The sequence below is a fragment of the Microcebus murinus genome, chromosome 16 (genome assembly GCF_040939455.1).
Source record: "Microcebus murinus isolate Inina chromosome 16, M.murinus_Inina_mat1.0, whole genome shotgun sequence".
NCBI lineage: Eukaryota > Metazoa > Chordata > Mammalia > Primates > Cheirogaleidae > Microcebus > Microcebus murinus.
In genome coordinates this window covers 25,212,915-25,227,750 of record NC_134119.1, presented here as the reverse complement: position 1 = coordinate 25,227,750, position 14,836 = coordinate 25,212,915, and the positions used below count along the sequence as shown (strand labels likewise).

The 14,836-nt window shown below is 46.3% G+C and overlaps 1 protein-coding gene across 7 annotated transcripts in view; it reads right to left on the bottom strand.

Moving 5' to 3' along the window:
- The window catches only part of SLC23A2 (solute carrier family 23 member 2), a 135,639-nt gene extending 121,611 nt beyond the window's left edge, over window positions 1-14,028 (bottom strand). For 4 of the 7 annotated variants that reach the window (XM_012754968.3, XM_012754967.3, XM_076010950.1 and 1 more), the window contains exon 1: window positions 12,911-13,028. The gene's annotated coding sequence lies outside the window, so the exon portion shown is untranslated. Of the gene's footprint in view, window positions 1-12,910; window positions 13,029-13,495; window positions 13,894-13,931 lie in introns of those variants that run through there. The other 3 variants (XM_076010948.1, XM_012754972.3, XM_076010951.1) reach the window with 2 other exon arrangements.
- Between the last annotated feature and the right edge of the window lie 808 nt (window positions 14,029-14,836).

Here is a 14,836-nt window from a genome sequence, read left to right as displayed (position 1 = left end):
CGCAAAAAACCGAGACTGTCTCAAAAAAAAAAAAAAAAAAAACTGCAATGCTCAAGCTGAACTAATCAACTGCATACCAGTCTCAGGGATGAGACCAGGCATCAATATGTTTTTTTGTTTTATTTTGTTTTTTTGAGACAGAGTCTCGCTTTGTTGCCCAGGCTCCTCCCGAGTAGCTGGGACTACAGGCATGTGCCACCATACCCGGCTAATTTTTTCTATATATATTAGTTGGCCAATTCATTTCTTTCTATTTTTAGTAGAGACTCGGGTCTCGCTCTTGCTCAGGCTGGTTTTGAACTCCTGACCTCGAGCAATCTGCCCGCCTCGGCTTCCCTCGGCTTCCTGGAGTGCTAGGATTACAGGCATGAGCCACCGCGCCTGGCCATCAATATATTTTTAAAGTTCCCCAGGTGATTCCAATTTGCTCTCAAGGGGGAGGACACTGATGTTAAGCACATTTTTCAAATACTAATGAATGACCTATGTGAGTGAGTAATTACTTCAGTGGGCTGGGCCAGCCATTTTTAAGACTAGGCTCAAATATTGCATTGCTACTAAGGGCAGATAAATATTGTCTCATGAAATTTTTCAGTTAAAAATATGTAATTCTTGGCAATACTACCCAAACTCATCTACAGATTCAGTGAACTCACTATCGAAATCCCATCTGCCTTTTTGGCAAAAACTGACAAACCGATCCTGCAATTCATACAGACACACTGGACCCAGAATAGCCAAAACAATCTTGGAAAACAAAATTAGAGGACTCGACTTTCCCAATTTCAAAACTTAATACAAAGCTATAGTAATTAAGACAGTGTGGTGTAAGGATATACATATATACTGGTATAAGGATAGACATACAGATGAATAGCATACAAATGAGAATCCAGAAATAAATATGATTTTCAACAAGAGTGCAATGACAATTCAATGGGGGAAAGAGTAGTCTTTTCAAGAAATGGTGCTGAGACAACCGGAAGTCCACGTGTAGAAGAAGAAAGTTAAACTCCTACCTCATGACATATACAGAAATTAACTCAAAATGGATCACAGACCTAAGAGATAAAACTCTTAGAAGAAAATTTAGTGTGGAAACAACCCAAGTGCCCATCAATTCATGAGTGGATTAATAAAATGTTGTATATGTATACCATGGAATACTACTCAGCTTTAAGAAACAATGATGATATAGCACCTCTGGTATATTCCTGGATACAGCTGGAACCTATTCTACTAAGTGAAGTATCGCAAGAATGGAAAAACAAGCACCACATGTACTCACCAGCAAATTGGTATTAATGGATCAACACCTAACTGGACATATAGGAGTAACATTTATCGGGTGTCGGGAGGGTGGGAGGGGGGAGAAGGGGATGGGTATATACAACCACGAGGAGTAAGATGTGCAACATTTGGGGGATGGACATGCTTCAAGCTCTTACTCAAGGGGGGAGAGGAGTATGGGCAATATATTTAACCTTAACACTTGTACCCCCACAATACGCTAAAATAAAAAATAAAAAAGAAGAAAATTTAGGAGTAAATCTTTATGACCTTGGGTTGGGCAATGGTTTCCTGGATATGACACCAAAAACACATGTAACAAAAGAAAAAAAGATAAATGGGACTTTAACAAGATTAAAAACTTTTGGGCTTCAAAGGATACCAACAAGAAAGTGAAATGACAACCCACAGAACAAAAGAAAACATTTGTAAATTACATATTAGATAAGGGACATGCAGAAAATTTTAAGAACTCTTATAACTCAACAACAAAAAGACAAATAACCCAATTTAAAAATGGGCAGAGAATGTGAAGACATAGCTCCAAATGATGGCATACAAATGGGCAATAAGCATATGCAAAGGTGCTCAACATCATTAATTACCAGAGAAATACAAATCAAAAGCACTGCACATGCAGGTAAAAAAAAAAAAACCCCACTGCACACAGGCCAGGTGAGGTGACTCACACCTGGTTTACATCTTTAATCCCAGCACTTTGGGAGGCCTAGGCAAGAGGATCGCTTGAGGACAGGAGTTCAAGACCAGCCAGGATAACACAGGGATACCCCACCTTTAAAAAATAAGAAAAGTTAACAGGTGTGGTAGTGAACACCTGCAGTCCCAGCTTCTCAGGAGGCTGAGGCAGGAGGATCACTTAAGCCCAAGAGTTCAAGGTTACAGTGAGCTAAGATTGCACCACTGCACTCCAGCCTTGGTGACAGAGCAAGACTCTGTCTCTACAAAAGAAAAGGTTATGTGGTGTGAAACTTGTTTGAGATACACACACACACTGATGTGTATGCACGTATGTATAGAGAGAGATGAAAAGCGGGTCAGTCAAAACAAAAAGTCTGAAAAATATATTTTAGGAGTTGATGGACACCAATTCAAGAAATAAAACATTAAGTGCTCCTGAGATCTCAGAGTCAAAAACAGAAATTGAAAAAATGCTGAAGTCACTTTGGGGCATCACCCTAAGCACTGAACTAAACATCAGAAAAAGCAAACTTGACCCCTTGTCTACTTTGATGGGTCAAGTTCAGTAATAAAACAGAATTCCCTACCCCATACATCTCCCAGGGTTTCCGAAGATCTGAGCAGGGCTCAGAGGAGCTTCCTGCTCCCACTAAATTCAGGGCTCCTGCTGGCAGACCCCACAGGGAGCTCCGCAGGGAAGGGTACACCGATCACTGCAACCTGGGGGGGAAAGCAGGGCTGCAAGAAGGGCAGCCTGGAAATGCAGGCCCGACCTCACTCTGGGAAGCTGGTGCACAAAGGAGACCCCCACCGGCAGCCAGGTGAGTTAGCTGGAGGAAAAGAGAGGAGGAAAGAGCAAAATCGATAATGCTAACATTCAGTTTATCTTCACATGGATGAAAGAATAAAGGAAGAAAAATAAGAGCCGATAAAACTTCTCTGAGAGAACATCTTCAAACACTGCGGGTCAGAGATTCTGACGCAAAAGATGCAAGCAGCTACACGATACGATAGGCTGGGTTAAAATAGAAGCCCTTGGGACAAAGCTGAGGAAAGATATAGCTCACGTAACTCGTGTGGCAAGAAATTTGAGGTCATCTTCAATACAGCAGGGAAACAAAAATTATTTGGAGAATTACCACAAGAATAAGGGCAGATTCTACTGAGAAAATTTGTGAAGATCTCAGGGCCAATGTCAAGGTAACTAGTTTTTGTTCATTAAAAAACACTATGTATGATATTATAATTAGGACGTTTAATATCATTAAAGATTATATACAATACTGCATTCCAATAAAATTTGAGAATAAGAAAAGGACCACTATCAATTAAAACTGTTCTGCAAATACTCTATATTGCATTAAGAAAAAGAAATGTATAACTACAGGGAGAAAAACACAACAAAATGATCACTTGCAGCTACAAATTGACTATCCCTTATCCGAAATGCTTAGGACCAGTTATTTGCATATATAATGATATTTTAATTGTTTAATATTTGCATATATATAACGAGGTATCTTAGAGATAGGCCCCAAGTCTAAACACAATATTCATTTATGTTTCATATACACCTTATAAACATAGCCTAAGGGTAATTTTGTATATTTTTTTAAAAAATAATTTTGTGTGTGAAACCAAGTTTTAGTTTGTTTTTGTTGAGACAGAGTCTCACCCCTGCCTGGGCTAGAGTGACGGGGCGTCAGCCTAGCTCACAGCAACCTCAAACTCCTGGGCTCAAGTGATTCTCCTGCCTCAGCTTCCTGAGTAGCTGGGACTACAGGCATGAGCCACCATGCCCAGCTAATTTTTTATAAACATTTTTAGTTGGCCAATTAATTTCTTTCTATTTTTAGTAGAGATGGGGTCTCGCTTTTGCTCAGGCTGGTCTCAAACTCCTAGCTCAAACCATCCGCCCACCTCGGCCTCTCAGAGTGCTAGAATTACAGGCATGAGCCACCGCGCCTGGCCTTGCAACCCAAGGTTTGACTGTGTTGTGTTTTGTTTTGAGACAAGGTCTCACTCTGTTCCCCAGGATGGAGTGCAATGGCATGATCATGGCTCACTGCAGCCTCAAACTGGTGGGGCTCAAGCCATCCTCCCACCTCAGCCTCCCAAGTAGCTGGCCAACACACCCAGCTAATTTTTTTTTTTTTTTTAAGAGATCAGGATCTCAGTATGTTGCCAAGGCTAGTCTCCAGCTCCTGGCCTCAAGCAATCCTCCTGCCATGGCTTCCCACAGTGCTGAGATTACAGCAGGGATTATGGGCCAGCCACTGTGCCCAGCATAGACTGCATTTTGACTGCAACTCATCACGTGAGGTCACATGTGATATTTTCCACTTGTTGCATAATGTCAGTGCTCAAAAAAGTTCAAATTTTTAACAAAATACCATAGAATTAAACAAAAAGTTCAAATTTTGGAGCATTTCAGATTTTAGATTTTCAGATTAGGGATGTGCAATCTATATCATGACTGTCTATCTAAGACACTAAAGAGAATCCACCAAAAAATTAGAGTAACAATTTGGTTAGGGAGTATATCAAACACAGTGCCATTTCACTTTCCTCATGAATACACAAAAAGACTCCATTTCCCAGTCCCTTGCATCTAAAACAGGGGCGAACAGACTATGAAAGAAAATATTACTTCCAAACTTGGCCCATAAAAAAAAATCTCCCATGCACAAAATTCCCATGGCAAACTTAGAGGCCACGTCCTGAAGACAGCTGTATTATAAGATAGAAGAAGCCTAGATCCCTAAGTCACCACTTAGGGGAGAACTATCTAGAAAAATGTGAGCAAAAATGAAAATTTTGTTAGGCCACAGGTTTTAGCTAGCACTAATCACCCTAACATAAGGGGCCAGTCAGTTATAAGACATCTAGATTATAAGCAGTATACTTGCTTTATACTTTTTCTGTAGCAATTAGGAAACTGGGGGCTGCCGGTGGCACAAGAGGAGATAATCTCACTCTAAATAGCAAATATTTTAAAATAAAGAGCAATAAACAAGTAATCTATAGACCACATGTTAGGAAAACTCTAGAGAAACTGACTTGTTCTGTTTGTGGACAGAACAAATCAATGTTATAAAGATGATAAGCCTCCCTAAATTAACTTATACATTTAATGAAATTTCCCATTAAAAGTATTCTGAGCCAAGCATGGTAACTCATGCCTATAATGCCAGCACTTTGAGAGGCTGAATCAGGAGAATCACTTGAGACCAAGAGTTCAACACCAGCCTGGGCAACATTAGCATGACCCTGACCCAAAAAATAAAAAAGTTAGCAGGTGGCACAGCCTGTAAGCCCAGCTACTCAGGAGGCTGAGCCAGGAGGATCGCTTGAGCATGGAGTTGGAGGCTGCAGTGTGCTATGATTGCACCATTGCACTCCAGCCTGAAAAACAGAGCAAGACTCTATCTCAAAAAAATAAAACAAACAGCTGGCTTGGTGGCTCATGCCTATACTCCCAGCACTTTGGGAGGCTGAGGCAGAAGGATCACTGGAGACCAGGAATTTAAGACCAACCTGGACAACATAGACAACCCTGTCTTTACAATAAAGAAAGAAAGAAAATAAAAAGGTCATGGCAAAAAAATAAACTGAATAAATCTCACAACAGATCCAAGGATTCAGCATATGATTAAGGTGTTGTTTTAAGTTAATAAGGATAAAATAATGAATAAATGATGCTGGGAAAAGTGTACACCAAAGGGAAAAAAATAATCTTTATTTCATACCACACTCCAAAATTAGGTTATAGGCTTTTCAGAAGAACTAAGAGAAAATATCAGTGAATGTCTATAAAATCTTGAGGTAGGAAGGCACAGGAAAGAAAAAAAGACGGACAGATATGAATTCAAAGCATAGAAAAAATACTTGCAATATAGGACAAAAAATGCAAATCTTAATACTAAGTATCTCTAATCCAAACTCTGAAACTTGTTAGGTGCCAAAATGACACGTTCAAAGAAAATGCTCACTGGAGCATTCTGGATTTCAGATTTTCAAATTATGGCTGCTCAACAAGTATAATGTAAATATGCAAAAATCCAAAAAAATCCAAAACACTCCTTGTCACAAGCATTTCGAACATGGGATACTTAACCTGTAGCATGTTTTTTTTTTTTTTTTTTTTTTTTGAGACAGAGTCTCACTCTGTTGCCCTGGCTAGAGTGAGTGCCATGGCGTCAGCCTAGCGCACAGCAACCTCAAACTCCTGGGCTCAAGCAATCCTCCTGCCTCAGCCTCCCAAGTAGCTGGGACTACAGGCATGTGCCACCATGCCCGGCTAATTTTTTCTGTATGTATTACTTGGCCAATTAATTTCTTCCTATTTATAGTAGAGATGGGGGTCTCGCTCTTGCTCAGGCTGGTTTCGAACTCCTGACCTCGAGCAATCCGCCCGCCTCGGCCTCCCAGAGTGCTAGGATTACAGGCGTGAGCCACCGCGCGGCCTGTAGCATGTTTTTGAAGCAGGGTGAAGGCAAGGATCAAATACAACATACCTAGTAGCATCAACTTTACTCAAAGATTATAAATGAACAATGTTTCATATTAAAACAAGCACTGATGTTTATGGAATAGAATGAAAAACGTACATTAATTTCAGATAAAACAAAAGACTTAAAAGAAGTGCTTATTATACTCCTAAACACTCTGAATGATGCATATATTCCCCACTACCATACATCTGTGGAATAATTTGTGAAACAGTGTCTTAAATTATAGAGAGCTCTTGATAAAAAGAAACATGAACTCAATAGAAAACTGTTAGCAATGATCACATATATCTTACTGTGAAGCAGAGGTCAGTCAATGCTGTCCATAAAGGGCCAGAGAGCAAGTATTTTAGACTTGAGAGTTAACACAGTCTCTGGAGTGAGCATGGCTGCGTTGCAATAAAACGATATTTGCTAGAGCAGGTGCTGCTGGTTCCCCTACAAGCAGCATCCTAGTCACCAGTGAACTTGCTAGAAATGCAAATTTTCAGGCCTCACCCCAGAACTTCTGAATGAGACACTCTTTTTGTGATCCACCCTGTCAGACAAGGAAAGGTTTGTAGTAAACCCCCAGCAGCCAGGTGATTTGCCCCTGGAGAGAGCAAAGGATTTCAGCAGGCACTGCAGGAGTCAATAAAGCCAAACCAAATTTGAGGCTGAATCAATGCCAACTAAAGTAGAATACGTGAGAAATGGCATTTTCTCCCTGAAGGCCAAGGACGTCCCAGTGCTTTGGGTCTGGAGCAGGGTGGAGAAGACCACCCTTGGAGACACAAGGCCAAGGCCTCTGTGATGGTCCAGAATGAAAAAGCTTACGCAAACATACTTAAATGAAGCTGGGGTATGTATGTGTTCGCTTGAACAAAGAGAAGCCAGTTTGTTTGTTTGTTTGTTTGTTTGTTTATTTATTTATTTTGAGACAGAATCTCACTCTGTCACCCGGGTTAGAGTGCCGTGGTGTCAGCCTAGCTCACAGCAACCTCAAACTCCTGGGCTCAAGCAATCCTCCTGCCTCAGCCTCCCAAGTAGCTGGGACTACAGGCATGTGCTACCATGCCCAGCTAATTTTTTCTATATATTTTTAGTTGTCCAGCTAATTTCTTTCTATTTTTTAGTAGAGATGGGGTCTCGCTCTTGCTCAGTCTGGTCTCGAACTCCTGACCTCAAGCGATCCTCCCTCCTCAGCCTCCCTGAGTGCTAGGTTTACAAGCGTGAGCCACTGCACCTGGCCGAGAAGCCAGTTTAAAAAAAAAAAAAAAAATAGTGTAAGTGTTGGGATGAGATCCCTACAGGAAGAAATGGGGGAACTAACCAGGCTGGGGTGCACAAAGGAGAACACTGCAGCCAGGAATGAAGCACGGCAGATGAAGGCAGTTCAAGGGTAGGGTCCTGCTGGCCTTAGGCCTTGGCCTCTTCCCAGTACCCCCCCACCCTGCCCCAGAGTTTTCTAAAATGCACATCTGAACAAGTCATTCCCCTTCTAGGAGTCTGGCCTTTCAAACAAAATTCAAGCCCTATGATACAGTGTCAAAGGACCTTCCCGCCTCACTTCCATCACATCCTCAGCATCCCTCCAACTGTCTGGACCCAGTGGCCCCCTCACATGCCTCTCCACCTCTGCCCTTGGCTCACACTGCCCCTCCACCTGGAATGCCCCTCCCACCCTCTCCAGCCCAACCCTACCTCCAACCCCAAATCCTTGACAAGCATCCTGGAACACACAGGCACAGTGTGAGTAGAGTCTAATGTTGAGTTTGGCAATCCACCAGCCTAGTGTCAAATCATGACTCTGCTACCTGGTGACGCCATGACCTTGGGCAAGGAGCTGCCCTCCTGCCACATCTCAGCATCCTCAGCTGTAAGATGGGACTAATTAAATAGCCGTCCCAGAGGGCTGCCACGACAGAACGTGAGTGAACACACAAAGTGCTGGGCAGACAGAGCACCTGGCACCCAACTGATGCTGACTTCTCTGCCCTCTTCTATACTAACAGGAACTTAAAAACCCAGAGCTTCAGACAAGCTTTGGGAACAGTGTTCTGTCATTGAGGGCCCCATGCTCTAATGGAACATCAAGAGCAGAATTCTAGACTCAGGAGTTCACAAAGAGAAGTTAACACAAGCTCCAGGTCCTTTATCCACAAAATGAAGGTCCAGAACCGCCCTGCCTGCTGGCTGTCAGAACTAGCAATAATGACCTCAAGTGCCTAGTACATAATCCATACCTATGGGTGCCACCGCTGTTTCACTGGCCCTGTCACACAGGATTCACTGTCTTGTCTTCTAGGGCCCCTATATTGCTTATAGAGGCTCCAACAGAGAAGTGCACCCAAATAAACTGCACTCGCATTCAACTGAGAAGATGAGGGGACTGAACTCTGTAAGAGTCACCCACAGAAACGAGGAGGCAGTCTACATGGGTGACCTCCACCAGGTACTCAATGAGGTGCCTGCGGAAAGACCTCAGGAGTGGAAAAGGCCCTCCTGAGCACTGACCAAAGAAAGCCACTCTCCTTCACAGAGGGAATCCATGGAGGGTCCTAGAAAGGCCTAGACCTGGGGTCAAAGGAGAGAGAAAAGACAAAGGACAGAGAGATATCCCAGGAAGACTTACATCTGCATTGAGGACAACCTCCCCGCAAACATCCACTCTCTCCTTTCCAGCTCAGGTAGGTCAGCATCACAACCAAATGTGCAGGCAACAGTCCCCCCGGGCATCTCAGTTACTGGCCACGTTCTTTCTAGGTGCTCAGGCTGGACACCTCAGAGTGCCCCTCGACTTTCTTTCTGGGCCATCAGCAAATCTCCTCAGCCCCACCTCAGAATCAGACCACTGTCACCTCTGCCGGACACTAGCCCTCTGGCTGGCCCCCCTGCTGTGCCGCCTTCAGTCTATTCTCACACAGCATGTTCATTAAAAGCTAAATCAGTCTACAACCCTCTTTTACTCAAAACCCTCCCATGGCTCCCCACGCCGCTTAGAGTAAAATCTACAGGCCTTCCCAAATCTGCCCCTCATTGTCCCTCCAGCCTCAAAACCAAATTCTCTCCTCCCGCCTCAGGGCCTTTGCATCTGCTGCTTCACCCATTCAGAATGTTCTTCTTCAGATATCCACAGGCCTCAATTCCTTCACAAATTTAGTCAAAGATGACCCATGCCCTCTGCTATAAAATGAATCGTTCCCCCCACAACCACCACCACCAAATTCATATATTGAAGTCCTAACCCCAAGATGTGACTGTATCTGGAGATAGAGCTTTTAGGGGGTAATTAAAATTAAATGAAGTTTTAAGGTGGGGCCCTGATCTGATAAGACTGGTGGTTTGACGAGAATACAAATGTGTCTATTTCAAGAAAGGGCCTTTAGGAGGTAATTATGGTTAAATGGGGCCTTTAAGGGTGGGTTCCTGATCCCACAGGATTGGTGGTTTTACAGGAAGGAGAGAGAAATGGCACGGAGAAAAGGCCACGTGAGGAGGGAGAACGTGGTCACCTACAAGCCAGGAAGAGAGCCCTCACCAGAAACCAACCTGGCCAGAACCTTGACCTTAAACTTCCCAGACTCCAGAACAGCAAGAAATAAATTTCAGTTGTTTTAAGCCGCCCAGTCGGTGGTATTTCCTTATGGCAGCCTGTGCAGACTAACAGACCCTCCCTCCCTGCCTATCCTTCAGAAATGCCAGCTCCCATTCCAGCACTGAATACCCCGAGTCCTGCCAGACTTATTCTTCACGGCACTAAGTCTCATTGTCCAGTGGGAGCTCCCTGTGAGCAGGGACTCTCCCTGCGGCATCCGGAGCACCAAGGATATTGATGGACACAAATCAGGCACTCAAACGATGTACTAAATATGTGAAAAGCCTATGAAAGGCGCAAGCTGAAAGCAGACTTCAATTATGGGAGAACCGACCACCTAGAACCTGTGACAAAATAACAGGCTCTAAATAGCAAAGGCAGGGAGAAAATGAGAGAACCGAGCGCACAAAGGGCTCCTTTAAACCCGGACGCAGTAATGCACAGCTTAACCTGGAGCAGGAAGGTTCCCTACTGAAAGAATGAAAGCAAGCCCAGACACCAGGCCCTCTGAGGAGAGAACAACTGGAAGAACAGCAGGGTGTGAAAACGAATTAATGAGGTTATCCAGCATCGGGTATGTGGCGTTTTATAGGCAAGGCCTAGAAACACGTCAGGGAACGACTGTAAGATGTTTAAATTAAAAAAGCCTAAGAGGATTAAATAAAAAAACGTTTTTAAAAAGCTTTCATTTACAAGTACAAAGCGCCATATAATTTCAAATTATTACTGCTGACTTAATTCCCTTAGCCAAAATGGGAAAATTCCTTAAGCTATACCAGTGGTACCAGAAATGCATCCCCAAATCCACCCCAGGTTTGGCTAGTTGAGGATAGCAATAGCCAACTCAGATTTGCAACACCCAGCAAACTAGACCTGTGGCTATGGGAGGGGGGGAAAGTGTGTTCTATTCAATAACGATGTGTTCCACGGTACATGGCACAGAGACTGACAGAAGGATGGATAGCTAGCTACACCAGCTTGCCCATGGGACACATCACGCATACCAGCAATGCTAGGTCCACTAGACTTTGCTACGAAAATGAGATGGGTCTGTGGCATGAAACCTAGCAAAACGCTCTACAATAATCTAGCCAGGTACTTTCATAAGCATTTTTTAAACATTCTAACAGATGTTTAAACTAAACTTAATGGACTATGCCACAGTCAGAGAACACAAATGCCATATAACCATCTGAAACATCGTCAATACAAAAAGTTCCTGAAATATCTATTTTCTTTAAAAAAAAAAAAAAAAACACTCTCCAAGCAAAGAAACCAAACGAGAAATGCCTTGATATTTAAAAAAAAAAAAAAAAAAAAAGCTGGTAGCCATTTTGGCAAAGGAAATAGTCTAGAAAGCAGACACCTCACGCTCAGTATGTCATGTGGAACAGGTAGCTGGCTGGACACACCCACTACCTCCTTTTAACTAACAGGTGTGCCATGAGGGCCTACAGAATATACACCCACATGTGCCCAAAAGCCATTATTAATAAATTTTAGATGAGTGAAAAGAACAGTAGTGATACATTCACAAGTGACCCTGAGACAGCCAACCATAACCCAGTACAGAATTCTGAATTTTTGAGCTGAAAGGGCCCTTTATAAATCTCACTGGGGTCAAACACCTTCAGGGGAAGCAGGCAAAGTCCTGTGCAGAGGTGAAAAGACAGGTGTAGACAATTGGAAATGGTGAGGCCTGAACTCAACAGCTCTCAAATACAAAAACATAAAAAGAAAAATGCTCCAGCCACCCTGACTCCAGCCTTTCACTTTAGAGAGGAGGAAACTGGCTGAGGGAGGTCACATGGCCAATTAATGACAGCTCAAACCAGGCTGTCTCGGGACTCCCGGTCCCATGCCCTGGCACATAGCGGGCCTTCTCTGCACACAGATGACCCAAATGTCAGCCGGAAAGACATCAGATTCCCTCGCGTCTCCCAGCAGTGCAAGAATAAAAGTAACGTAACGCAACTGCAAATGCCCTAGACGCAGAAAGCCCTTCTGGGTGACTTTCTTCCACCTGCAGCTGCCCTCATTTACCCTTTGCCCTGACAATTCATGATTTCCCATCAGTCATGCTTAAAACCCCCCAGCCTGTAGGCCGAGTTCCCATCAGCTACCCATACAAGGGGACATCTAGAGGCAAACGAAGGAGAAAATTCCGCGCCCTTAAAGTAGTCACACTCCAAACGTCAATTTCTTTTTCCCGAAAGGTGGCAACACGGAGACCTGCGACCCCAGGGGACAGGCCAGAGAGAAAGGCCCTGGGGTCGGAGCAGCCGCTTCTAAAATTACTTAGCGCAGCCTTTGTAGGAGGGAAGAAAGCAAGGATGTAAAAGGCACCCCTCCCTCCCGGCCGCCCCTCTTGATGGCCCCGAATTCCAGGGGCGCGGGGATGCCCGCACCGCCACCTGGGGAGGGACGGGGGGGAGCGACCCCAGGACGCGCGGGCGCAGAGCCCGGGAGGCGGCGGCGGCGGCCACCCGGGCCCCGGGGGGGACCCCATTTGCCTCCCCGCAGCGCGGCCTGAGGGCCCGAGCGCGCTGGGGCTCCAGCTGCAGGCAGGAGTGGGTGCCCCGGGGCCCCGGCCGGGCGGGGCGGCAGGCGCTGGGGGCGGCCGGGCGTCGCAGGCCCCGGGGCCAGGGTGGCCGGCGGGCGCGGGGCCCGGGGAGACGGGTCGCGGTGGGGGCGCGCAGGCCGCTCCGCGGGGCCGGTGACAGCGCGCGGGGGCCGTGCCAGGCCGGCCTCGTGGGCGCGGCGGGCACCTCGCGGCCCGGCCGGCAGGTGCGGCCCGTGGGCCGGGCGTGGGGCGCAGCGGCCTGGCTCTCACCTGGCTGCTGCTCGCTGGGTCCCAGTCCTGCCGCCGCACCTCGGCGCCGCAGTGCCAGCTGCCGCCGCCGCCTCCGGTCCCCGCGACAGCCGCCTGCAAAATGGCGCCGCGGAGGGGCGGGCCGGGGGCGGGGAACCGAGGAGCCGCCCGCCCCCGCGCGGGCCTGGGGCCCACCCCCGCCCCGCCCCCGACCCCTGCCCTCGGGCCTCCCCACGGGAGGGGCTGCCCCTGGGCCCCGCGTCCCCGCGCGCCCCGGAGCACGCCCCCGGCACCCCGGCCTCGCACCCGGCGCCCCGGGCCGTCCCTTTCACTTCCCTCCCCGCGCAGAAAGCTCGCCCCCTGGTCGACCCTTCCGGCCAGTCAGTCCCACCTGCTCCTGGGGGCCCACCTGGAATGCACAGCGCTCGTCCCGAGCCTTCCCTCCAGATCCCTCCCGACCCAGTTTTTGCCCTGCTCGACACAGAGCACCGTCATCGCTCCAGGGTGATAACCAGGCAGTTAGCCGTGCATTGGGCTCTATGGGTTGCAGGTTTTAAAAAATTTCACCGCTTCTCCAGCTAGGCTGTCAGGTTTTTTTTAACTTACTGGAGAGGACGTCCTCATTACGTTATGCGGACGCGGCAGTGTAGACCAAGGCTTCTCAGACTTGAATTCCCCGGACGGCGTGTTGGGGGGCGGGTTCTGAGTTACAGGGTCTGGGGTGCAGCCTGGGATTCTGCATTTCTCAGATGCCCCACGGGTAAGGTCCTTGGGCTGCCGAGCGGAAGGGCCCCCAGTCATCCGCGCACCGCCGCCCGACCTGGAGGGCTTCATTAAGATGCAGATGGCTGGGCCCCACCCCCACGCTGCCGAGGCTGGAGGTCCCGAGTGAGGCTCCAGAATTTGCATTTCTGACCTGTTCCGGGTGAAGCTGATGCTATTGGTTTGCTGACCACACTTTTTGAGCCACTGCTGAAACACTCTGAATACATAGCAAAAAATAATAATAATAATAATAATCTAACAATTAACCCTTTCTTACCTTCCATCTTGAAACGAATGTCATGGTTGCTTTACTCACCGAATTAATTCAATAGTTTCCAGAGCAACTCTTGAGAGACATAAATTGTGGATAGTGTCTGACCTCACATGGCGAGAAACAGATTTCATCATCGGAATTGTGTGTTTCACAGTTTTAGGAACTGACATCACATATCAGTGGAGGAGGGTGCCAAGTATCTATGGGAATTTTATAAAACAGGCAAGTGTGGTCTGTGTCTTTGACAATCAATGTGTCATCTCACTTGTCTAATAACTTGTATTTTTAAAATATAGACAGCGGCTTGCAAAATTTGGTATACACTGGAAGGCCAGGTGTTTTTGATGCTCTCATTGAAGTTGGGGAAAATAAGAAACATTCTGTGACCAGCTCCCAGAGAAAAACACTGCCTGGCAATCATATTTCTATACAGTGAGAGCATGAGAGCTTTTTCCAGCCAGTCTCCCTTCCTTCCTTCCTTCCTTCCTTCCTTCCTTCCTTCCTTCCTTCCTTCCCTTCCTTTCCTTCCTGCCTAGCTTTTTTCTTTCTTTCATACTATGTGTTCTGATTAGCAAGGAATGTGGAGTCTTCTGGAATAGAACAAGGGGAGTTCCAAGGTCAAGACCCCTGGAGGTTTTAAGTCTATCCCCTCCCCCATGGCAATTCCAATAACTGGCTTCCTCAGTGTGTCCTTGTCCCTCCTTAGACAGAGTTTTTCTCAATTCTGAAAAACCTTCCAGGGTCCCAGTCTCCTCGGCCTTCCCACCTCGCTTCTTCCCCTCCCAACCCACCCACCATCACCCCTCAGGCACTGTCACTCCCTGCTTTATCGGAGGATTCATCTGTGACTTCCCAATTACCAAATCCAATTGATCATTTAACAGTCCTTTTCTTCTTCAATGGCTCTG